The sequence below is a fragment of the Xenopus tropicalis genome, chromosome 10 (assembly GCF_000004195.4).
Source record: "Xenopus tropicalis strain Nigerian chromosome 10, UCB_Xtro_10.0, whole genome shotgun sequence".
Taxonomy (NCBI): domain Eukaryota; kingdom Metazoa; phylum Chordata; class Amphibia; order Anura; family Pipidae; genus Xenopus; species Xenopus tropicalis.
Genome location: NC_030686.2, coordinates 50,364,574 through 50,364,998, shown reverse-complemented (window position 1 = coordinate 50,364,998; position 425 = coordinate 50,364,574).

Here is a 425-nt window from a genome sequence, read left to right as displayed (position 1 = left end):
CAGATGTCACCTTTCTGAAGAGTTACATAGTGCCATTGTGATTGGATTAGTGGAAGAGTATATATGCTGAGGACTTCCCATACCAGTCAGTTGAACTGAAGAAGCTGCTCGGATGAGTAGTGAAACGTCTTCAATGATTACTATACAAGTCCAGTTGCTTCAAATTTATTTATACTAGATATTTCTTCTGAAGTCTTCATCCAGCCCAGAACTGCTGAACTGCAAAATGTCCCCCCTAGACCAATACTTCCATCAGCCAATGCCAGGCCCCTAGTGGGGCATCTAACCCCAGGGTGACTGTTCCACCATCTCAGAATTTTCTTCTGAAGTCTTCATCCAGCCCAGAACTGCTGAACTGCAAAATGTCCCCCCTAGGCCGATACTTCCATCAGCCAATTCCCGGCCCCTAGTGGGGTATCTAACCC